The sequence below is a fragment of the Bos indicus x Bos taurus genome, chromosome 6, assembly GCF_003369695.1.
Source record: "Bos indicus x Bos taurus breed Angus x Brahman F1 hybrid chromosome 6, Bos_hybrid_MaternalHap_v2.0, whole genome shotgun sequence".
Taxonomy (NCBI): domain Eukaryota; kingdom Metazoa; phylum Chordata; class Mammalia; order Artiodactyla; family Bovidae; genus Bos; species Bos indicus x Bos taurus.
In genome coordinates, this window is record NC_040081.1 from 97,093,690 (window position 1) to 97,118,967 (window position 25,278).

The 25,278-nt window shown below is 45.7% G+C and overlaps 1 protein-coding gene and 1 long non-coding RNA gene across 2 annotated transcripts in view; one reads left to right on the forward strand and one right to left on the reverse strand.

Annotated features, from left to right (window-relative positions):
* Positions 1–25,278, reverse strand: part of SCD5 (stearoyl-CoA desaturase 5) — a 176,167-nt gene that overhangs the window by 71,666 nt on the left and 79,223 nt on the right. The gene's annotated exons all lie outside the window — the stretch shown is intronic.
* The window catches only part of LOC113894451, a 60,339-nt gene continuing 41,141 nt past the window's right edge, over positions 6,081–25,278 (forward strand). Inside the window, exon 1 of the long non-coding RNA XR_003511587.1 lies at positions 6,081–6,349. This is a non-coding gene — a long non-coding RNA (uncharacterized LOC113894451). The remainder of the gene's footprint in view (positions 6,350–25,278) is intronic.

Genomic DNA, 25,278 nt, shown 5'->3' on the forward strand with positions numbered 1-25,278 from the left:
GTGAGCTGCTTCCTTACTAGAGGGGAGAGTCCTGAACTAGGTTATATGTAAGCAGGGTCAGGCAGATAGTCCTAGACAATTGTTTCTACCACTTAGCACATACAAGGCCCTCCATAAAGAAGTGTTAGAGATCAAGTGACCAGCTGTGAATAGATACATGAGTAGTCATGAACAGTACCCAGGCCAAGTTCTTAGGAAGGCCCTTGTAGGACTTCTTTGGAAGTATTACTAGGGCAACTTCAGTGTCAATATATGTATTTAAAGGGAGCACAATATTATAGCTTCCAAAAGTCAAGTCTGACTGATCTTGACCCTGATATTTATATGGGTCTAAAAATAAGACTCACCCTTGGCACTAAGATTAATGAGTGAACTTGACATGAACTTGACAAATTATTCCTTCCTTGAAAGGTTAAAAACAAAAAGCAACAATCTGCCCATAAATCACAGAAAGTAGCAGTAAATAAAACACTCTGACCTCTTTTGTTATCATAATTTAACCTTGGTCATGAGTCCATGAAATGGACAGCTATTTCCTATGTCATCCCTGGCCTTCATGGCTCTGCCAATAATTTTTTTTCTAACTGTCAAGTGAAATCTATGATGGAAAAATTCAATGTGACCCTATCTTGCCAGTGGGCTAAGACACAGAACCTTGAGTGCAATAAGATGAATTCCCCAGGCTCCATGATACATATTGGCCTAAAAGCAATCCCTCCAAACCATGGTTCTCAGGGCCTTGCCATGACTATGGCATTGTCTTGTCCTTTTCAAGATCTTCAATATTTCAGGAGTCATTTACCTTGTTGATCTGCTCATGTCTGGGCCCCTGACAATGGGTCTGAGTCAGAGCCTGCACGGGGCAGTTGTGGTTACTGGTTTCCCATGGTCCTTCTTTTGGCAACAAGAATGTAGCTGTTTGACCCAGGCCTTGGCCTTGCATTGTACCCCCATCTACTGTGTTCTGGGAATACAAACCTGACCCAAGCTTTCTCTCTTCTGGCTTAAAGACGAATGCATGGTTGAAACAGTAAAGAATGAGGCCTGGAGAGCAAGATGTGAAGACGACAGACAGAGCCAGCTCTACAAGAGACAGAAGGACAGCTGTCTGCACTGAGCCACTGGCTGCAGGCCTTGGAGTTCTACAGTTGTTCTTTTCATCCTTTGAGCCTCCCCAGTATTCCTCCCAGTAATGTGAGCCAACAAATTCCCTTTTCTTGCTAGTTTGCACTAGATTTCTGATAACTAAAATTCTGCAGAACGTCTAGGAAAGAAAGCAATCTTTTGGTCATAGTCCAAATGAGGATAAACAGAAAAAATCTTGGGCTGGTTATGAGGCTTTATGGGATATTCCATTTAGCAGGTCTCAGTTTTCCTAGGGCTAGTTTGAGAAATTCTTAACCTCTCTTCTATGAGGTTTGTGGAGAGTAATATCCAAACAAGTTTCAATGAATGCTGGCTAGTTGGCTCTGAGGTAGTGAATAATCAGATACAGAATTGATGCCTTTGAAAAAAAAAGGAGTAATGGGCAGTGTCAATAACTTTACCAAGTAATTCATACCTCATAGAGCAAAGTGCTAAAGTAATAGAAACTGGAATCACAAAATCACAGAACAATAAGCAACACACGGATTGGTCTAACCAAATAAGAGTCACCAATTCTGGTTAGCTGAAGCCAAAAAGACATGTATTAAATAGATATTAAGTAGTCTGTGGAACTCACGAGGAGGTTGCAGGATAGGGTTTTGGTTCACAGCCTCCAAGATGGCGCCAGTGCTGCCTAACCCTTCAATTCACAGCCTTGCGTAGTCTTCTCCCCTTGAGTAATTTTCTTCTAACCAAAGGCTCATAGCAATATTGAGGGACTATCATTTCCATTATTTGGTTACAAAAGATATGACTTCTATTTTGTCAGCAGATTCTTTCTTCCCTTGGGTTTGGTGAAGTAAGCTGCCATACTGGGAAGGCTAGGCTGGCAAAGAACTCAGGGTGGCCTTCATCCAACAGTCAGTGAGGAAATGAGGCCCTCGGTTCAACAGTCCTCAAGGAACCAAGTCCCGCCAACAACAATGCAAGTGAGCTTGGCAGTAGATCCTTCCCCAGTCAGGCCTTCAGTTAAGACCACAGTCCTGGCCAGCACACTGCTGCCTCATGAGAGACCCTGAAGCAGACAGTCCAGCCTAGCTGAATCTGGATCCCTGCTCCATATAAACTATCAGAAAATGAACCTATGTTGTTTTAAACCACTGACTTTGGGAGTACTTTGTTCTGCAGCTGAAAGTGATTAATATAAGACCTGAACAGGAATTTTTCCATGAGGGAAGGAAGGTACAGTCTAAATCCCAGTTTAAGAATGGTTTGCCATCTATAGGGATGGACAGTAGATTCAAGTTGCATGGGGTGGAGGGCAGGGAGGAGAAGCATTGGGTGACTGCTAATAGGTATAGGGTTTGGGGGCTAAAGAGTGATAAAAATGTTCTGAAATTGATTTTGGTGACCGTTACACAAACCTGTGAATATATTTAAAATTAATGAATTGCACATTTTGAATAGCTGAGTTGTATGGTATGAGTTATAGCTCAATAAAGTCATTACTAAAAACTGACCAAGCTTCTATTAGATTTTGTTATTATGTGTATTTTCTCAGTGTGAATAAAATAGACATGTCACAAAAGGACATAGGACAAAACAAAGAAAAATCAACCATTTGCCTAGGATGGACACTTGATATGTGGGCACACATATCACACCATGGACCCTTAAATCTTCCATAGCTGCCAAGAAGAGTGTCTGTTTGACCTACACCTATGCATGAATCTATCTAGACCAAAGATTCCAAGGCAGAATCACCTACTTGCCAGGTTCGGATCACAGTCCACGCTCTACCGACAAAAGAGAGAATCCATGGTCTCTTTGGCTTCCATGGTGGAAGGCAGAGTCTCTCACCGATCTGGATTCCTCCACTGGAGCAATGTGTGGAGAATAACTGAAGTGACCCTCTCTGGACCACAAAACCAGAGAACAGTCTGGGGGGGTGGGGGGAATGTATATATATACATATATATATGTATATGTATATATATACATGCTGCTGCTGCTAAGTCACTTCAGTCACATCCGACTCTGTGTGAACCCATAGATGGCAGCCCACCAGGCTCCCCCGTTCCTGGGATTCTCAAGGCAAGAACACTGGAGTGGGTTGCCATTTCCTCCTTCAATGCATGGAAGTGAAAAGTGAAAGTGAAGTCAGTCACTCAGTCGTGTCTGACTCCTAGCGACCCCATGGACTGCAGCCCACCAGGCTCCTCTGTCCATGGGATTTTCCAGGCAAGAGTACTGTAGTGGGTTGCCATTGCCTTCTCCGATATACATACATATGTGTGTGCTAAGTCACTTCAGTCATATCTGACTCTTTGTGACGCTATGGACTGTAGCCCACTAGGCTCCACTGGAATTCTCCAGGCAAGAATACTGGAGCAGGCTCCATTTCCTTCTCCAAGGGGTCCTCCTGACCCAGGGATCAACCTTGCATCTCCTGCATTGGCAGGCGGGTTCTTTACCACTAGAGCCACCAGGGTATGTACATATATATATTCATTATAGATTAATAATGCTATACAGTAGGTCCTTGCTCTCTGTTTATTTTATATATAGTAGTGTGTATAGTTTGGGCTTTCCTGGTTGCTCAGATGGTAAAAAATCTACCTGCAATGCAGGGGATGCAGGTTTGATCCCTGGGTGGGGAAGATCCTCTGGAGAAAGAAATGGCAACCCACTCCAGTATTTTTGCCTGGAGAATTCCATGGACAGAGGAGCCTGTCAGGCTACAGTCCATGGGATCGCAAAGAGTTGGACATGACTGAGTGACTCTTTCACTTTATTTTCAGTTCAGTGTGTATAGTACGTCTTAAAATAACCTCTTTTCATTCACCCTCAAATACTTTGCACGCATAAGATCATTGCAATCTCTATTACGGGAGCAGTAAAGATGAAAAAATCGGTATTTGGGGACAGAGTGTGCAAAAAGAAGTTGGTTTCTATAATTTCTTAAATGAGTGCACAGTAAAATTCCAATTAAAAAAAGAAAAATGCACTGCACTGCCTAACAGTGTCAGCAGGGAGGCTGGAGAAAGGGGTCTGCTCTCACTGCCTGCCTGCCATGGACCCGCAGTTCACCAATATGTCTTTTATTGTTTTGTTTCTATGTGGTAGATACCTAATCCCCATTTCACAGATGTGTAAAATTGAAGGCCAGAGCCTAAATGCCTCGGGATTTCACAAGGACAGAGCTGGGGCCCCAAAACCAGCTCAGTCCAGCCCAAGCCCTCTCCCCTGGTGCCAGGGTCGCCAGCCCTGACTGCCCATTGCAGTCATCTGGGATCTTTAACGTTTGAGAGATCCATCAATTCAGTTCAGTTCAGCCACTCAGTCGTGTCCGACTCTTTGCGACCCCATGAATTGCAGCATGCCAGGCCTCCCTGTCCATCACCAACTCCTGGAATTCACTCAAACTCATGTCCATTGAGTCAGTGATGCCATCCAGCCATCCCATCCTCTGTCGTCCCCTTCTCCTCCTGCCCTCAATCCCTCCCAGCATCAGGGTCTTTTCCAATGAGTCAACTCTTCGCATGAGGTGGCCAAAGTATTGGAGTTTCAGCCTCAGCATCAATCCTGCCAAAGAACACCCAGGGCTGATCTCCTTTAGAATGGACTGGCTGGATCTCCTTGCAGTCCAAGGGACTCTCAAGAGTCTTCTCCAACACCACAGTTCAAAAGCATCAATTCTTCGGTGCTCAGCTTTCTTCACAGTCCAACTCTCACATCCATACATGACCACTGGAAAAACCATAGCCTTGACTAGACGGACCTTTGTTGGCAAAGTAATGTCTCTGCTTTTCAATATGCTCTGTAGGTTGGTCATAACTTTCCTTCCAAGAAGTAAGCGTCTTTTAATTTCATGGCTGCAGTCACTATCTGCAGTGATTTTGGAGCCCAGAAAAATAAAGTCTGATACTGTTTCCCCTGTTTCCCCATCTATTTCCCATGAAGAGATGGGACCAGATGCCATGATCTTCGTTTTCTGAATGTTGAGCTTTAAGCCAACTTTTTCACTCTCCTCTTTCACTTTCATCGAGAGATCCATAGGGCCCAGTGAATCAGAGATGAGGGCCCACAGAGCAGGGATCTCTCTCCAGAGGGGACTGTGATGCACAACCGGGGCTGAGAAACCACTGCCCTGTAATGTACATCCCCCCTTAGAGGCCATCTGGTCCCTTCCCCTGAACTTACAAATGGAGAAACCTAGACCCAGAGTGCACTGCACTCCCTCCAACACCCCCACCCGCACCCCACGCTGACTCCCACGGGGCTTGGTAAATGCTCAGCGGTTTGGGAGCTGGAAACAGCATGCTGTCCTTTCATGTGGACCCAGGCCGCCTGTACTCTTCTCCTGGCGGCTCCCTTTGATGGTGTGAGATGATCCCTGATCCCCTCACTGGAGGCTTTGATATCCACGCACTGGACTGGAAGGCGGGTATGCAGCAGGACCCAGGCGGGAGAACTCAAGCTTGCAGGGACTTGCCTTCCACCAGAGAAGCAGGGAGGTGAGGCAGGGGGCAGGAATCAGAGGGTGAAGGCTCCTGGCATCAGGGCCACATGTAGCGGGAGAGGCAGGGGCGGGGCAGAGCCTGCATGGGAGAAAACAAAGCACTTGGCTATCTGCCTTTTTGGCTCAAGTGTTTTGAAGGTCACTTTGGGGCTCTGGCCAACAAATGATTGTTTCTCTTCTCCAGTCTTTCCTAGATTTGGCAGATCAGTGGAGAAAAGTAGACACAGCCATAGATGAATCGAGAGATGCACACAGAGATACATATATACATATGAGTAAATAATGCGGACTTCCTAGTGGTAAAGAACCCGTGTGCCAATGAAGCAAATGGGTCAGGAAGATCCGAAGGAGAAGACAGTGGCTCCCCAGTCCAGTATTGTTGCCTGGAGAATTACACGGACAGAGGAGCCTGGCAGGCTACAGTCCACGGAATGGTGAAGAGTCAGACACGACTGAAGCGACTTAGCACGTATCCCTGGTGGTCCAGTAGTTAAGAATCCACCCGCCAATGCAGGGGACACCTGTTCGATCCCTGGTCTGGGAAGATCATACATGTGAGGAGGCACCTAAACCCGTGGGCTACAACTACTGCCCGCCTAAAGCCTGTGCTCTGCAGTAAGAGAAGCCACTGCAATGAGAAGCCTGTGCACCGGCAACCAGAGAGCAGCCCTCATTCACTGCAACTAGAGGAAGCCTGCGTTCAGCAAGGTGCTCAGCAAGGAAGACCCGAGGCAGCCAAAAGTAAGTAAGTTAACAGTAGAAAAGGAATCTTTCTCTGGGCTTTATATCTTTATCCCTAAAATGGAGAAAGTCTTTAAGTACTAAAGTAATAATAAGTAAGTATATAGCATTATGGTTAAGATGAACCTGGGCTGAATCCCTGGTATATCACCTTTCAGTGTGACTTTATCTCTAGACCTTGGTCTCTTCACCCATAAAATGGGAACACAGCCTGCCCTAGAGGCTTGCCGTAAGGACTGAACGTAGCAGTGAACCTACAGTGTGAGCCAGGCCTGGCAAGCAGCACTGGTAAGTGCTACTGCCCCAGTTGTGAACGCCAGCCCACTGCCTCTGAAACTAGCCCTTTCCCGGCTAACCCCCTGTGACGACACTCACGCTCTTTATCACCTTGAGCTGGAGATTCTCAAGAGGATGAGCAATCTTGCCTACTCCCTTTCCTGAGACCTTTAGCAAAGACTCCAGACACTGTTCGTTGTCACAAGCCACAGCTGGAAGGGTGTTACTGGCATCTGGGGTAGAGGCAGGGATACTGCTGAGTAGCCTGCAATGCCTGCAACAAAGAAGGACCGTGACCAAACTGTCAGGAGTGCCGAGGCAGAGAGTCCTGTTCTGATTTCTTGGGACAGTCCTTGAAACCTAGTGTGACTACACTGGCCTTGCTTCCTCACACCTCTGATTTCATGGGGAGTTATGGGAGTAACTCATGTTTCACGTATACACGTAATATAATGTAATGCAATATAGGCCAAAAAGTTTGTTCAGGTTTTCTGTAACATCGTATGGAAGAACTCGAATGAACTTTTTGGCCGACCCAATGTAACATAACATATGATGAACAAGCTGAAAAGAAAGAACTAGGACAAAAAGCCAATAGTATTTTAGGCCATTGATTCTTGAACGTTAAAGGGCCAGGGGTCTTGCAAAATGCAGATGCCCAGCTCTACTCTCAGAGATTCAGTAGATCCGGGGAGAGATCCGGAACTTTTGCTTCTAACAAGTCTGCAGGTGGCGCTGGTGCTGTTGGTTCAGGGTCTGAGTGTTTAGCCCATCCACCAGTGAGTGTTTGGCTGACCCACCAGATGTGAGAGAGAGGGGCTAATAAAGGGCTGGCCCTCTAGGGCCACTCACCTCATGAGACGCTGTAACAAAGAGTTGCAATTAGACCTTAGGTCTTCCAGTAAAAGGTTTGGATTTATAACATTTGAGATTCCAAGGCAAATTCCTCCTAGATACTATTTGAACACTTGACTCGAAATCAGAACATTTTTACAAGGTCACGAGAACTGTGGGCTTACAGGCAAAGGGCTTCTTTTGACTATTAAATCTTCCAAATTCTGTAATATTTTAAAAAATTGAGTTGATTTACAGTGTTGTCTTAGTAATTCCAGCATACGGCACAATAACCAACAGTCTTTGTGATCCCCGCCTCCTTCCTCTTCACCACCTTATCCTCTGTGGCACATGGGCTGCAGGCGTCTTGAAGGAAGTGCCCACATCTTCTAGATTCAACAGAAAGGGAACAGAACAGAAGGGAGAAGATAGATTTCTTGCATTTCACAGGTACTGCCTATTTTCCTCCAGCATCCTTCCTGCCTTCAGTTAGTTTCACTTAGACCATTCTGAAGTCCTGGGCAAAGCCTCCTTTTCCTAGTTGATTTACAAAATATATGACAAGTAGTATAAAAGTCATAGCAGATCACTAACAACCAGTAATCTTGCCTGGAAAATCCTATGCATGGAGGAGCCTGGTAGGCTGCAGTCCATGGGGTCGCTAAGAGTCGGACACGACTGAGGGACTTCACTTCCACTTTTCACTTTCATGCACTGGAGAAGGAAATGGCAACCCACTCCAGTGTTCTTGCCTGGAGAATCCCAGGGACGGGGGAGCCTGGTGGGCTGCCGACTATGGGGTCGCACAGAGTCGGACATGACTGAAGTGACTTAGCAGCAGCAGCAGCAGCAACTGCAGAGTATAGCATAGCATGTTTCCTCTCTGCTGTTGCACCCTGCTATCTATTCAGTTTAGTCGTTCAGTTGTGTTCGACTCTTTGTGACCCCATGGATTGCAGCATGCCAGGCTTCCCTGTCTATCACCAACTCCCAGAGCTTGCTCAAACTCATGTCCATTGAGTTGGTGATGCCATCCAACCATCTCATCCTCTGTTGTCCCCTTCTCCTCCTACGCTCAATCTTTCCCAGTATCAGGGTCTTTTCTAATGAGTCAGTTCTTCACATCAGGTGGCCAAAAGATTGGAGTTTCAGCTTCAGCATCAGTCCTTCCAATGAATATTTAGGATAGGCTGGTTTGATCTCCTTGCAGTCCAAGGGACTCTCAAGAGCCTTCTCCAGAACCACAGTCTAAAAACATCAATTCTTCAGCGCTAAGCTTTCTTTATAGTCCAACTCTCACATCCATACCTGACTACTAGAAAAACCATAGCTTTGACTAGATGGACCTTTGTTGGTAAAGTAATGTCTCTGCTTTTGAATATGCTGTCTAGGTTGGTCATAGCTTTTCTTCCAAGGAGCAAGCGTCTTTTAATTTCATGGTTGCAGTCACCATCCACAGTGATTTTGGAGCCCCCCAAAATAAGTCTGTCACTGTTTCCAATGTTTCCCCATCTATTTGCCATGAAGTGATGGAACTGGATGCCATGACCTCAGTTTTTTGAATGTTGAGTTTTAAGCCATCTTTTTCACTCTTCTCTTTCACTTTCATAAACAAAAAAGAAGGTAAGCATTCGAGTCTTTTCCAGGACCTCATTCTGTATCCACAGGTGTCATTTCAGGTACTCAGGCTGAGCCAGGCATCCCTGTTAGATGCTCTCTGGCCCTCTGTGTTTTCCAACATGCAAATCATCATATTGTAATTATACAAGGAATTGTTCATCTAATACCATCTAAAAATAAACTCCAGGAGGGCAGGAATCTTGTCTGTCCTTACATATATTGTCAGCTGGTACTTGTGCAACTATTATAATTATATAATGTATGTATATAATTGTATAACAACTCTTTGTGACCCCATAGACTATACAGTCCATGGAATACTCTTAGGTCGGAATACTCTAGGCCAGGATATTGGACTGGGTAGGCTTTCGCTTCTCCAGGGGATCTTCTCAACCTAGGGATTGAACCCAGGTCTCCTGAATTGCAGGCGGATTCTTTACCAGCTGAGCCACCAAGGAAGCCCAAGAATACTGGAGTGGGTAGCCTATCCCTTCTCCAGCGGATCTTTCCGACCTAGGAATTGAATCGAGGTCTCCTGAATTGCAGGCAGATTCTTTACCAACTGAGCTATCAGGAAAGCCATTATAATAACTTAGCTAGGGGAAAACATGCAACCATGCTGATTGGTTTCACTTTAAAATTCATAAACCATAACTATAGTTCAGCTTGCGTTATTACCCAGAAATCATATTACTTTCCCCTGGTCCATATGGGCTCCCTCCCTCCTAGACAACTGTTTCATACCTGTTTTGATCACCTTGCCCCCTCCCCAGTCTCCCTCCCCCACTTCATATGATAAGGTTGTTTCTGTTGGAGGGCAGAACTTCCCCAGGCCCCACCACCTGTACCCCCTCACCCTTCAGCGCCCGAGCCTGTGCACCCTGCATTTCTCCATTCCTACAGATGGCCAGTGCACATATCCTTTAAGGCCGGTCCTTTCTTGGGCATCTTATCCACTCTGTCCTCCTCAGTTGCTCTGCCATTTCCCCCTCTCTCTGTATCGAACACCCTCTTACTATTCCCATAGCCTACAATCAAGCTGTTATTTCTCTCATTTTAATAAACAAAATTTAAAAACCTCTGTTGACACTCTCCCCCCATTTAGAACCTACTCGCTTTCTCTGTTCCTCTTTACACAGAATTCACTGAATGGATTGTCTCTTGATTGTGGATTACAGATCTTCACTTCCGATCCTAATCAAAACTACTCCTACCAGTCCAGCCAAGACAGTCGTGGCCCCTTTACTTGTGGGCAATCTCTACGTGTATGTTAAGAAAGTAAACATGTGGGTGATGAACACAGTGAAGGAGAGGCAGAAGTGCTACCGGAGTCCCCAAAGGAGGGACTGATGTTCCACGAAGAGGTGACATTGTGCGCAAAGGCACAGAGGCTCCTGGGGGGAGCCCTGCCAAGTGGCGGGGTCTGGCTCCTGGGAGGGGATGTGGAGTGAAACAAAATGCAAAAAACAGGCAGTGACCCGACCAGGAAGGTGCTTAACGTTATAGACTTAATCTTGAGGACAAGAGGGTTCCACTAAAGAATGTTACACGGTCAGGGAGTTCCCTGTGGTCCAGTGGTTGAGAATCTATCTGCCTTGCAGGGCAGGGGACGCAGGTCCTATCCCAGTTGGGAGAACTAAGGTCCCATATGCCACGGGCCAACTAAGCCCTCGCACGGCAACTAGAGAGCCTGCACGAGCCAGACCGCACGCTCCACACCTGGAGAAGCTCGTGTGCCACAACCAGACGCAGAAAGCCTGCACGCCGAAATGGAGAGCCCTCTTGACCAAGAAATACACACAATTTTAAAATAGTGTTATATGATCACATTTAGAATGACAGATGTAAGCGTGCTATGGAAGATGGAATCTAGTAGGCTGAAACTATCCCTTGTGCTGAATACTCTCCACGAGCCCTTGCAGACACACACCTTCTCTTTTTTTTGCTGTTCTGTGCCCTAGGAGGCTGGCTTCTATCAGCTAGACCAAAGGGCTCCTTCTGGAGCTGGACTAGCTGCATCAGGATTACTTGAGGAGCTTTAAAATCTATACACATCTTCTAGATCCTTATGCCCACGAGGCTGGAGTACCTAACTCCAGATGGTCCAGTTATATAGCCAATTATAGGAGTGATGGACAAGGAGAGTGACGAACAAGGAGAGTGCTCCTTAAACTAATGTGCCCATCAATCACCTAGTGCATGCCTACTCAGTCCCTCAGTCGTGTCTGACTGTGCGACCCCATAGACTGAAGCTCATCAGGCTCTTCTATCCATAGGATTCTCCAGGCAACAATACTGGAGTGGGTAGCCATTCCCTTTTCCAGGGGATCTTCCCAACCCAAGGATCAAACCCAGGTCTCTTGTGTCTCCTGCATTGCAGGAGGATTCTTTACCCACTGAGCCATCTGGGAAGCCCCATAAATCATCTAGGGGTTTCATTAAATTGCCGATACCTAATCCAGTAAGTCTGGACAGAGCTAGAGATTCTGCATTTCCAACAAACTCCCAGGTAATGCCACTGCTATTATCCCAGGGACCACACTTCAAGTTGCAAGACACTGGGTAACTCCTGCAGAGAATCTAGGACCAAGGAAACCCAGCTTCTCCTCTTAGTTTCTTATGCAAGCAAAAGTATGTTTAGGACAGAAGCCCAGGAGCGAGGTCTCATCTCCCTACCCACAACTGGTGCTCACTCTTCCTACCTTCTCTTCCTTGCCTTCTTTCTTTTCTCGAGTACAGAGTGAAAAAGTTTATTTCAGGTAGATTTAAATTTATTTTTTATTTATTATTTTTTCACTGCACCACGCAGCATGTGATTCTTAGTAGTTCCCTGACCAGGGATTGAACCCACGCACTCTGCAGGGGAAGCTTGAAGTTTTAACCACTGAACTGCCATGGAAATCCTTATTTCAGGTAGATTTTAAAATTTACAAGACGAGGAAAGGGCTGCCTTCAAAGCATCGCTAAAACAATTCCAAGACATAAAAACACAAGAATTGAACTGCTTAAAGAACAATGGCACTGCAATACCATCAAGCCTTGGTGTGGAAGAGGTCTGATTAAAGAAAAAAGGTCCCTGGGTATGAATAAGATATTTGTTAAACCGAATCTTAAGAGCTCTTAATCATCACTGAATGGTGTTGACAGCCTTTCCCCTGAAGCAAAGTATGTAAAACATGTTGACCAAGCTGAATTGTTGGGGGAAGAGAGGAGAAGAGGAGTTTATTTTCTTTTGGTTCTTAAGAAAATGTCAGAAACTTAACATTGTTCCGCTTTCAGTTCATTTCTAAAAATATCTGGCATCTACTCCAAGTGGCCACATGTATAAGAAGAGCTATATTTGGAGCTGCCAATCATGTAACATTTTACTAGAAATGCAAAAAAAACATAAAAATCAGGATTACTTTATGATTTTATGATTTATCGATATTTGTTCAGTACGACACCACCCTAATGGCAGAAAAGGAAGAGGAACTAATAAGCTTCTTGATGAAGGTAAAAGAGGAGCGTGAAAAAGTTGGCTTAAAACTCAATATTCAAAAAACAAAGATCATGACATCCAGTCCCATCATTTCATGGCAAACAGATGGGGAAACATTGGAAACAGTGACAGACTTTATTTTCTTGGCCTCTAAAATCACTGTGGATGGTGACTGCAGCCATGAAATTAAAAGATGCTTGCTCCTTGGAAGAAGAGCTATGACCAACCTAGCTGCTAAGTTGTTTCAGTCGTGTCCGACTCGGTGCGACCCCATAGACGACAGCCCACCAGGCTCCCCCGTCCCTGGGATTCTCCAGGCAAGAACACTGGAGTGGGTTGCCATTTCCTTCTCCAATGCAGGAAAGTGAAAAGTGAAAGTGAAGTTGCTCAGTCGTGTCCGACTCCTAGCGACCCCACGGACTGCAGCCTACCAGGCTCCTCCATCCATGGGATTTTCCAGGCAAGAGTACTGGAGTGGGGTGCCATTGCCTTCTCCGTGACCAACCTAGACAGGATATTAAAAAGCAGAGACATTACTTTGCCGACAGTGGTGTGTATAGTCAAAAGCTATGGTTTTTCCAGTAGTCACGCAGAGATGTGAGAGTTGGGCAATAAAAAAGGCTGAGCGCTGAAGAATTGATGCCTTCAAACTGTGGTGTTGGAGAAGACTCTTGAGAGTCCCTTGGACTGCAAGGAGATCCAACCAGTCCATCCTAAAAGAAATCAGTCCTGACTATTCATTGGAAGGACTGATGCTGAAGCTGAAGCTCCAATCCTTTGACCACCTGATGCAAAGAGCCAACTCATTAGAAAAGGCCCTGATGCTGGGGAAAATTGAAGGCAGGAGAAGGGGGCAACAGAGATTGAGATGGTTAGACGGCATCACTGACTCAACATTGAGTTTGAGCAAACTTAGGAAAATAGTGAAGGACAGGGAAGCCTGATGTGCTGCAGTCTAAGGGGTCGCAAAGAGTCAGACATGACTGAGCGACTGAAAAACAACTCAACACCGAAGCAAGTCCTTGAGAGAGAACTATTTCAGAGCACAAACAAGTTCAGAATGGGATCTTTTCATCGTGGTTTCCTGCTCCCTCTGTGCTTCTTACTTTCTTGTTCAAGACTTCTTCTTGTTATTGTTTAGTTAGTAAATCATGTCCGATTCTTTGTGACCCCATGGACTGTAGCCCACCAGCCTCCTTTATCCATGGGATTTTCCAGGCAAGAATGCTGGAATGGGTTGTCAATTCCTCCTCCAGGGGATCTTCCTGGATCAGGGATCAAACCCACAGCTCCTACATTGGCAGACAGCTTCTTTACCACTAAGCCACCAGGGAAGCTCTCAAGACTTCTCCTCTCCCTCAAATAACACAAAGCTTCTTTGGGGTGGAGGGGATCATTTATTAGGTGTGGGAATCAGCTCATTGGAACAGCCCATGGAAAATGCTGGCTCTTTATATAGAGAAGTGCGGGGGTGCACAAATAAATCCGAAAATTCACAAGTGAATTGCCTGCCTATCTTTTCCTAGCTGGGGATGGGGGGATACCATCTTACTTTTTTTTTAGTCTTAGTTCCCTTATCTATGAAACACACAAGCTAACAAAAGACTATTTCAGAAAGTTATCATGAGACAAATAAAAAAATATATATAAGGTGGTTTTAACAAATAGTAATATCTTAATCAACATTACTGAAAACACCATTATTCTTATTGCTAGGCAAAGATTTTCAGACAGAGGAAAGGAAGCAGGGTCTTCAGAGGAAAGAATGCCCCAAGTTTCAAAGCAACAATTTTCCTTACGCTGATTCTCAGCCCTCCCAGCTTCTTGGAGGTGAATTTGGCAAAAGTAAGCAGAGTTCATGATACAGAATAACTCCCATCATTCCCTCCCTCCCTCTCGCTCACTCTCTCACACACACAGAGTCAAAATCAGGAGAAAACTATCAAAATTAGAATTAGAGATAACTGAATACAAAGAGAATAATGCACGGCACTATAGGCACACTGAATTTCCTTTTTCATTAATTATTCAGTTGTGATTTTTCTCCTGGGCAGTAACTGCGTGTGTGTAAGGAGAGAGAGAGAGTGAGACAGAGTGGATTCATATACATCATATTGTTCTAAGTATGTGCACACTTATTAATGTCTTTAACCATAAATAGAAAACTTCAATATCTAGAATGTCAATCCCCCTGAAGGAAGGAAGACCAAAATTTAGAAACAGCCCCCAAACTGGTCATTTGAGGGAACTGGAAAAAAAGAATAATTTCGGCCCTTCTCATCTGTATTATCTGGGTACTTATGAGTTTTCATTCTCTCTCCCCACTAACAAGCTATTTATTTCCCTACAGGGATTAAGACAGCCAGGGGTTGAAGCCCGCGCCAGAGGCTTAGGCAGGCGTCAGCAGGCATTAGCGGCCATGAACCAGGAAGCCGTGCCAACCAGACCCTCAGAGGGCTGAGTGCTGGGCCTGGAGGGGTGTCTTGGAGGAAAGTTCTGACAGGAGAAGCCCAAGGCACCTCTGCTGCTTTGATGTTTGAGCCCTCTGAAGGGCAGGGAATTAAAGTGATGTGTAGGGAAGGCTTCTGGGAGCCACAGCTCTCTGTCTGTCTTCATTCCTCCCCGAGTATCTCCTCCCCATCTTCATTCACTCTTCTGATCAGGGAAGGGTCCTCCCCAGGGCTCCACGTGAATACAGTGGGCTTGGAACAAACCTCCCCACAGAGCAGCCACAGGACAGAGACAAAACCCATTTGGCGGTGGAAGTGCCTTGATGCCCCCAAAGGGAAAAATGATGAAACATAGTCCTTCCAACGTTATTTTACCACAATGTTTCTGCCTTAAAGAAAAGAGTTAAAATTTTCATAAGACAGCATTCTATCAAGACACCAAGAAATCCCCTTCGACTCTGATTGTCAACCACATCCTCAGGGCAGCCTGACCTAATTCACAAGCTCCGGTCTCAAGAGATTCCCTCACACATTTCTATTCCTGCCAAGTCTCCTTAAGTTATTGTGAATAACCCAAGGCGGGTTGGGTTTGTCTTTTCTTTGCAGCATAATCCAGGGCCTGCTTCTCTGATCGTCACAGGTTCTGAAGCAAAAAGTCTAACCTGATTTTATAAGTTGCCTTAGCAAAATATTTGGTTCTTCCCTTCCTCGACAAGCACACACCAATGCCTTCCGTGTGCCCGGCTGTCTAGAAGGTACTCAGCACGGAAATGGTCAATAGCTGTCCCCCAGGAGACTGATGGCAGGACAGCTCCTCAAACTGGCAGCCCTCAGGCTACAATCCGCCCACAGATTTAAAAAAAACAAAAGTGAAAATTAAAAATACAGGATTTCAGGAAATTCCTGGGTGGTCCAGCGATTAGGACTCTCTGCTTCCCTTGCAGGAAGCATGGGTTCCATCCCTGATTGGGGAACTAAAATCCCACATGTCCAGTGATGTGGCCCCCCCAAAAAAAAAGATTTCAAATTTTATTTATTTATTTGTTGTTGTTGTTCAGTTGCTAAGTCGTGTCTGACTCTTTTGTCACCCCAAGGCTGTAGCCTGGCAGGCTCCATGGGATTTTCCAGACAAGAATACTGGAGTGGGTTGCCATTCCCTTCTCCAGGGACTCTTCCTGGCCCAGGGATCGATCTGGTGTTTACTGCATTGCAGGCAGATTCTTAACCAACGAACCACCTGGGAAGCCCATTTATTAGGATTATTTTTATTGAAGTATAGTTGATACACAATATTATATTAGTTTCAGGCGCTTCCGTGGTGGCTCAGAGTAAAGAGTCTGCCTGCAATGTGGGGGACCCAGGTTTGATCCCTAGGTTGGGAAGATCTCCTGGAGAAGGAAATGGCAACCCACTCCAGTATCCTTGCCTGGAAAATCCCAGGAATGAAAGAGCCTGGAGGGCTACAGTCCATGGGGTCACAAAGAGTCTGACACGACTGAGTGACTAACACACATCAGGCGTACAGCATAGTGATTAAAAAATTTAAAGGCTATATTCCATTTATACTTATCATAATACATTGGCTGTATTCCCCGTTGCTATACAATATATCCTTGTACCCTTGACCTTAGCCAAAAGGCCTAGAAGCAATATCCTTGTGGAATATTTTATATATAGTTTTTTTAATCATAGGATTTTTTTAAATTGGAGGATAATTGCTTTACAATGTTGTGTTAGTTTCTGCTGATTCAAAATTTAAAATTTCAGTTTCTACCTTCTTCTGAAAAATAGAGAGAGCTGGAAACATCTGGAGCTAAATGGCCCTTCCCTTCTGATGCCGCCCCCACTAACCCCATATACAAGGACACTCTAGGGTCAACCCTCTTCGCTTATCACCCGCCCAGCCTCTGATCTGGAGCAGGGCCGAGGCCTTATCTATTAGGCACAGAAGATACAGCTCTGAAAGTCCACAGTATATTTTCTTCAGAAGGAAAACAAACATAACAGTAAATATATAATAACAAATCCAGCCTAGGTTATATGTGTCTTTATATCAACGGTTATAGAATATAATTTCTAATTTTCCTGATGGCAGAAGGGGCCCATAACAGCAAAAGTCATAACCAAGCCCAGTCCCTGATATACCCCCCCCAATAAACAGATTTTGAGTCTGCATCTCAAAATCTGTTTCCCAAAGAACCCAACCTGAGGTCCCAATAAGTAATGGATTCTGGCAAGAATCATCAATGGATGTTGTTATGAGTTGAACTTTGTCCTTCCAAAACTGATGTATTGAATTCCTAACTCCCAGATGCACCCAGAATGTAACCTTACATAGAGTCTTTACAGACGGAGTGTGTAGGACAGGATAGGCCCTGATCCAGTATGCTGCTGCTACTGCTAAGTCGCTTCAGTCGTGTCCGACTCTGTGCGACCCCATAGACGGCAGCCCACCAGGCTCCCCCGTCCCTGGGATTCTAAAGGCAAGAACACTGGAGTGGGTTGCCATTTCCTTCTCCATTGATCCAGTATACTGGTGTCCTTATAAGAAGAGGAAACCTGGACCCACACACACACAGAGGGAAGACAAATAAACTGAAACAGCCCCCTGCAAGCCAAGGAGAGAAGCCTGGAACAGATCCTTCCCTTGGGGCCCTCAGGAGGAACGAACCCTGCCAACATCTTGATTTTAGGCTTCAGGCCTCCAGAACAGAGGAACAATACACTTCTGTTGCTTAAGCCACCCTGTCTATGGTTCTTTGTTATAGCAGCCGTAGCAAACTAATACAGATAACTCAGATAATCAGATCAGAGGAGTGATGCAAAGCAGGATACTCTCCAGGTCTCAGAGAATCACCCCTGGGACTGCAGACTAATTGTGAAGCAGAAAATAAAAGTTTACAAAGGAGGAATCTGGCACCTAACCAAGAAATTTAGCATAGGGAATGCTGGAAGAACTTGACATTAGATGTCTTTTGACAGGATGAATATGAAGCACATCGCATCACCCTGGAGGAACTGCTGCCACCTAGGCTTAACTTTAATCTCCATATGCTTGTATTCTCAGCTCCTGGTATACAGAAAATAGGGAGAAAAGAAAACAATCAGACAACTCCAAATGTGGGACATTCTACAAAAAAAACTGTCCTGGTCTCTTCAAAACATTTATGTCAAAGTTGAGAGCCTTTTCTAAAGACAGAGAATAAATATCAAATGGGATGCAATAATCTTGATTAAATCTGGAGTCAAAAAATAAAATTAAAAAGATGTTTTGAGAACTGAGAAATTTGAATATAAATGAGATATATTATTATTAAGTTATGATAATATCCTTATTTTTAGGGGATGCATGTGGAATTATTACTCCTTGGAAGGAAAGTTATGACCAACCTAGATAGCATATTCAAAAGCAGAGACATTACTTTGCCAACAAAGGTCCGTCTAGGCAAGGCAATGGTTTTTCCAGTGGTCATGTATGGATGTGAGAGTTGGACTGTGAAGAAGGCTGAGAGCCGAAGAATTGATGCTTTTGAACTGTGGTGTTGGAGAAGACTCTTGAGAGTCCCTTGGACTGCAAGGAGATCCAACCAGTCCATTCTGAAGGAGATCAGCCCTGGGATTTCTTTGGAAGGAATGATGCTGAAGCTGAAACTCCAGCGCTTTGGCCACCTCATGCGAAGAGTTGACTCATTGGAAAAAACTCTGATGCTGGGAGGGATTGGGGGCAGGAGGAGAAGGGGACGACAGAGGATGAGATGGCTGGATGGCATCACTGACTCGATGGACGTGAGTCTGAGTGGACTCCGGGAGTTGGTGTTGGACAGGGAGGCCTGGCGTGCTGTGATTCATGGGGTCGCAAAGAGTCGGACACGACTGAGCGACTGAACTGAACTGAACTGAACTGAAAGGGCCACAACATGTGTAACTTGGTTTTAAAGCAGTGGTCCTCAACATTTTTGGCACCAGGGACTGGGGAAGACAATTTTCCCATGGGCCAGGGTGGTGGAGGTGGGAGGCAATGGTTTGGGGATGATTCAAGTGCATTACATTTATCGTGCACTTTATTTCTATTATTATTACATCAGCTCCAGCTCAGATCATCAGTATTAGATCCCAGAGGTTTTAAATGACTGAGAAAAAAATTAAAGATAAAGCAACTGTGGCAAAATGTTAATAACTGTCGAATTTGGTAGCAGATGTGCTGGTGTTTACTGTACTATTCTTTAAAATTCTCTGTATTTGAAAACGTTCATATTAAAAGTTTGGAGGAAACAAATGTCACTGAGAGCCAACACACAGACACTAAATGTCATCTTTCTTCTTTTGCTTCACACATTAACATACCAACCAGTTGAACACAGAGGGCCAGCATGTGGGAATATGGGTTAAACCTTGCTTTGTGCTGGCTTTATGATATTCAAGAAATTAAATATATTCATACTTAACAAATCCTCCTGCAATGCGGGAGACCCTGGTTCGATCCCTGGGTCAGGAAGATTCTCCTGGAGGAGGGCATGGCAACCCACTCCAGTATTCTTGCCTGGAGAATCCCATGGGCAGAGGAGCCTGGAGGGCTACAGTCCATGGGGTCACAAAGAGTCAGACACGACTAAGTGACTACTGCACTTTTCTGCTCACAATTAAGCAGGCTCTAAGATAAGTGGGAAATGCAAAGTCAGATAACAAGAAATATTATAAAAAGATGTACAGGTGGGTATGTTTCTGTCTCCTCTGATCCTTTCTGAGTCTCAGTTTTCTCATCTGTGAAATGAGGAGAATAAAACAAGTCAGGAAGGCTTGTTTTCAGGATTAAAGATGAGGGATGCCCAGTGGCTGACACAGAGTAGACAGCTGATAAATATCCTCTGAACTGCTGTTATCTCTGACTGTGGGTGGTGGGGGCAGCCAGCAGCAGCAGAAAGGTAAAAACCTAGACATCCTGGCCAGAGCGCCTGTCCTCCAGGTGGTGCTGGGCCGTACTGCCTCTGAGAGAAACTGTGCGTGCATTTTCTTCTGATGAGCAGAACAAGGGTAACTACGAGGGCAGTTCACTCTCCTCCAGGCAGAGAAAAGTGGACACACATTCTGTCTACATTTCAGATGGCACACTCATATTTAGGATAATAATCAGGAAGAACTCAAGAGGACTTTCTTTCTCTTTTTTCCGTTGGAGTAGAGCTGCTTTACAGCGGTGTGTTAGTTTCTGCTGTACAGCAAAGTGCATCGCCTATACGGACACATCTACTGCCTCTTCCTTGAATGTCTGTCCCATTTGGGTCACCGCAGAGCACTGAATAGAGTTCCCTGTGTTATGCAGTAGGTCTCTCAGCAGGTTCTCAATCTCGAATAGATTGTTATCTATTTTATACACAGTAGTGGCTTCCTGGGTGGCTCAGATGGTAAAGAATCCGCCTGCAATGCGGGAGACCTGGGTTCGATCCCTGAGTTGGGAAGATCCCCTGGAAGAAGGCATGGTAACCCACTCCAGTATTCTTGCTGGAGAATTCCATGGACAGAGGAGCCCCGAGGGCTACAGTCACTGGGGTCACAAAGATTTGGACATGACTAAACCAGGGACGGGGGAGCCTGGTGGGCTGCCGTCTATGGGATCGCACAGAGTCGGACACGACTGAAGCGACTTAGCAGCAGCAAATCACTAACACTTTCCGTGTGTATGTGCCAATCCCAATCTCCCAATTCACCCCTCCCACTTTGAGGGGTTTCTCAAAGATCTGTTTTAACAAAAAAGAAAAGTCAGAATAGTTCCACAAGAAAGAGGCCAAAGTTTTCCTGTAATCTATGTCAAGACCTTGTAATACTGTATTGCTTAAAAAAAAAAAAAAAAAAAAAAAACAACTTCCCTGAGCTTTAGAAGAGAAAGAAACCTTTCCACTTCACATGCAATGTAGATGACATTAGGCTATTCTCGGAATGGAAGGAGCCGAAGGACAAAGGCTTTTGATGTTTCAAATAAAACCTTGAATGTGAATTTTCAACTCAAACCCCAAGAGAGCTGTCACTCCCCATCAGCCGACACTAATTTTCCGAAAGTAAAATCCAAATCCCAGTTTTCTTTTCATTTCACCATCAACTACTCAAAGTACCTCCATGGTACCTTTTCGTCTCGCCTAGCAAACACAAATGACAGCTTTGGGTGGCAGGGTTTTTTTCCTCCATTTGTTATTGTGACAGCTTTAGCTCATCCGTGAAAATTCTAAGACATGACGCCTGGTGAAGATAAAGCCCTATTCCAGAGGCATTTGATTTGGGTTCAAACCTAAGGGGAGCAGCATACAAGTGACAAGATGGGTCACAGAAAAAAAAAAAAAAGTGAGGAAAAGCCACCTGAAAGGTGGACGAACTTCTGAAGCTCCCAGGGGCCTGAACCAAAGGAGTGGAGACAGCGTCCTTCCCAAAGGCTCTTAGAGGCAAAAAGTACTTTCTGCTGCCAGCGTGTCTCTTACTAAAAAATAACCCTGAATTTTCACAGCAAGGCTAATAGAACTCTCCCAACCAGGCAATCTTGAATTACTCAGACCCTGAGTGGGAAAAAAATGGTTATTTTTATTCTGCTGTTCAAGGAGGCAGCTGTTTATTTATTTACTCGAGACTTGCAGTAAAATGTGTTACACACGGCAATGTCCAACAGACACAGGCAGAACTGAATCAGATTTTCAGAAAACAATCCTTGCGTGCCTGATTAGTTGTATCTGACTCTTAGTCGTGTCTGACCCCACGGACTGTAGCCCACCAGGCTCCTCTGTCCATGGAATTCTCTCCAGGCAAGGATACCGGAGTGGGTTCCGGTATCATTCCCTTCTCCAGGGATATTCTTGACCCAGGATTTGAACCTGCATCTCCTGTATCTCCTGCATTGGCAGGCGGATTCTTTACCAGCTGCGCCACCTGGGAAGCCCCCAAATAACCCTTACAATATGCAGTGCACTGATACTTTCTGTTTATTATTTTTAAAATGTTGGTCACGATTCAAACTAAAGTTTTAAAGCGTCTACTAGGTTACAATGTGCTGTTTGAAATACACTGGGCTGGATGAAGCCTGAGTCTCTTGGCACGGTCCTGTCACATCTTAGCCCTCCTCACCCAGTCCCTTTCCCTAGGAGCTGCCAGAAACCTATCTGGATTGGTCAAGAAAAACAAGACAGCTTTTCTTTTTCCTCTGCATTTCCAAAGTCCTGAAGGGCATCCATCATGGAGGCTGACCCATGTCTAATGGGGGAGAGGGTGTCTATTTTCCCTTATAGGAATAATGAATGGTGAGTTACAGAAGGGGACTGAGACTCCTGGGTTCACATCTAAGTGAGGAGAGACTTCTCCACCAGAAGACCCATCAGATTCTCAACTCACATGTCCTCATCCTTGGATTCACAGGAAACCTGAGCTTGACTATAGGACGTAAGGATTTGGGTGCCACAGTGATAGGCAGTGGACGTGCTGCCCACTTGCAGAACGTACACCCTGCACTGTCTCTGGAATAGTCCATGGAGGGAGGCCAGCCTTCCCGATCACAGAGAGCGGTGCCCTGTGCACCCCGGCCCTGTGGCTGAACACTCAAGAGAGGCACTTGTCTCACCCTGTCTTTTCTTAGGGGGCATATGTGACATCTGGGCTGCCCTGGTGGCTCAGATAGTAAAGAATCTGCCGGCAATGTGGGAGACTCAGTTGGATCCCTGGGTTAGAAAGATCCCCTGGAGGAGGGCATGGCAACCCTCTCTTGCCTGAAGAATACCATAGACAGAGGAGCCTGGTAGGCTATAGTCTATGGGGTCGCACTTTCGCTTTTGCTTTTTTTCATGTAGGGTCTTAGTTCCCTGACTAGGAACTGAACCGTAGCCCCCTACATTGGAAGCATGGAGTCTTAATTACCGGACCGACAGGGACACCCCATATCCTCACCCTCTTTGAGTGTCCAGGCCCCACCTGAGGGCTCCTCAAGTCAGGGGTTATGGCTCACATGCACCCCCAGCCTCTGTGAACGTCCCTCCTTTCATCTTCCAGGGAGAGGGTCTGCTCTAGGCTTCGGTTCCCTTTTGGTTGTTTTGAGAACTAATGGTCCTTCCTGTCTGCCCCCTTCAATTCAGTTCAGTTCAGTCACTCAGTCGTGTCCGACTCTTTGCGATCCCATGAATCGCAGCACGCCAGGCCTCCCTGTCCATCACCATCTCCCGGAGTTTACTCAAACTCACGTCCATCGAGTCAGTGATGCCATCCAGCCATCTCATCCTCTGTCGTCCCCTTCTCCTCCTGCCCCCAATCCCTCCCAGCATCTGCCCCCTTAGACATCCCCTAACAGTCAGACAAGACTGCTCTGACTCCACAGGTAAATCCCTCACCATATGGTGCTCCCCTGGGAGTGTCCCAGATGACTTTTCCCGGTCTGGGAAAGTCCAGCTGCTCTCAGTGTCTCCTCTTTGGCCTTGAGCTTTTTTGTGAGCAAGACTGTCTCTCATCTCCTCTGCACCATTTGCCACCTTGCATTAGTCCAGAAGTTTAGGCCAGTTAAGAATCATCATTCTGAATTCACCTATGCAGATCCTGTTTTTGTCTCCTTGTCCCCTTTTTTTTCTGTAACATATTCTGAATTGTTGCTGTTCAGTTGCTCAGTTGTGTCCGACTCTTTGCGACCCCATGGACTGCAACATGCCAGGCTTCCCTGTCCATCACCAACTCCCAGAGTTTGCTCAAACTCATGTCCATTGAGTCGGTGATGCCATTCAACCATCTCATCCTCTGTCATCCCCTTCTCCTCCTGCCTTCTATCTTTCCCAGTATCAGGATCTTTTCCAATGAGTGGGCTCCTCACATCATGTGGCCAAAGTATTGGAACTTCAACTTCAGCATCAGTCCTTCCAATGAGTATTCAGGGTTGATTTCCTTTAGGATGGACTGGTTGGATCTCCTTGCTGTCCAAGGGACCCTCAAGAGTCTTCTCCAGCACCACAGTTCAAAAACATCAATTCTTAGGTGCTTTAGTTTTCACAATTCTGCCTGCCATTGTGTGTCCCCCAAGTTACCAATTAAAGATCTCCTGCCTGAAAAGAGTCAGCAGGCAGCCGTCCAAATAGCTGTTTCCAACCTGGCGACTCACCAAGAGTCACCCGGGTGTTTTCGAACGTCTCTGGAGCCACAGATGCACCCCAACCAGTTAAATCAGACCTCTGCGGGTGGAGCCCCACCTGGTATTTTTAAAGCTCCCCAGGTGATTACAAAGTGTAGACAAGATTGGGAATCATTGTTTATTGTTCTCATTTACAGTGGGTTTTATGTTTTAAGATGCTTCTTCAGCCAGTAGGAGAGCAGATGCTCCAATTTCCAGAGTGAAGACCATTACATCCTCATTGTCCAGGAAGGTCACTTGCAGAGGTTAGATCTCATGTCAAAAAACAGTCTTTTAAATAAAAATCAAGGGGACTGCCCTGGTCCTGTGGCTAATATTCTGGCCCTCCCAATGTAGAGGGCCCAGGTTTGATCCCTGGTCTGCCAATGCAGGAGACGTAAGAGATGGGGGTTTGATCTCTGGCTTGGGAAGTTCCCCTGGAGAAGGCAATAGCAAACCACTCCAGTATTTTTGCCTGGAGAATCTCATGGACAGAAGAGCTTGGCAGGCCACAGTCCAAAGGGTGGCAAAGAGTTGGACACAACTGAAGCAACTTACACACACACACACACACACACACACACGGAACCACAAGATGCACTAAAGATCCCGAGTGCCACAACTAAGACCTGGTGCAGCCTAATTAATTGATGAAAAAATTTAAAAGAATAAAAATAAAATCACTTAGCCCTAAAAATTAAAAAATAAATAAAAAATAAAATCAAGCCAGTTCTCAGCACAAGTATGCGGATCTCCAAAGGGACCCAACCAATGCTGTGGCCTCACCATAGATCACCAAACCCATGGAAAATGAGTAGGCTGTTGCTCAGAAGGGTGAAGGATGGGACTGGGCTGGAAGGGGAAGGCTGAGTTTCCCAATAGAGACAAGAAGCTGCACCTCAGGTGGTCATGGAACCATGGGGGCCATCAGGGGAGCACGGAGCCTGGGCCAGAGCTGGAGATTGGGTAGGTGGCTGCTGAACACCAGATTAGAGTTACTGTGTGTGTGTGTGTGTGTGTGTGTGTGTGCGTGCCTGCTCAGTCGTGTCTGACTCTTTGCGGCCCCGCAGACTGCAGCCTGCCAGGCTCCTCCATCCATGGAGTTTTCCAGGCAAGAATACTGGAGTGGGCTGCCACTTCCTTCTTCAGAGGA